Source organism: Octopus bimaculoides, chromosome 6, assembly GCF_001194135.2.
Source record: "Octopus bimaculoides isolate UCB-OBI-ISO-001 chromosome 6, ASM119413v2, whole genome shotgun sequence".
NCBI lineage: Eukaryota > Metazoa > Mollusca > Cephalopoda > Octopoda > Octopodidae > Octopus > Octopus bimaculoides.
In genome coordinates, this window is record NC_068986.1 from 1,930,819 (window position 1) to 1,931,508 (window position 690).

Here is a 690-nt window from a genome sequence, read left to right on the forward strand (position 1 = left end):
ATAGATAGATAGATAGATAGATAGACAGAGATATGCAAATGGATAGCTAGATCGGTGGATGGCTAGATTAATACACAAACAACTGAAAAGATAGCGAGATAAATAGAGAAAGGTGTGTGTGTGCGTGTGTGTGCATGTGTATGCGTGTATGAATGTATACATATATATGTATATATATCTATGTACATACATATGTATATATTTATGTATATGTATCTATCTGTTTGTCTGTCTGTCTATCTATCTATCTATCTATCTATCTATCTATCTATCTATCTATCTATCTATCTAAATATGTATTATACATGTACACATATATACATATGTACATACACAGACACACACACATATATTTAGACAGATAGCTTGATAAAATGCCGGACAGCTATATAGATGTCATGCTGAAAAAACACAATAAAAAAAAAAACTCCAAGCAAATAAAACAAACAATCAAGGCACGAACTGTCAGACAGATACATCCGTATTGCAACAATCGGGATGAAGACGATAATTCCACACAGGTAACTTGCAAACTTTACATCAAAGTTAAGAGCACTGCTGCATTTGACTACTCAGTGTATATACACACATACATACATACATATATTATATACATGTATATTATATATATATATGTGTGTGTGTGTGAGTGTGTGTGTGTATATATAAATATATATATATATATATATA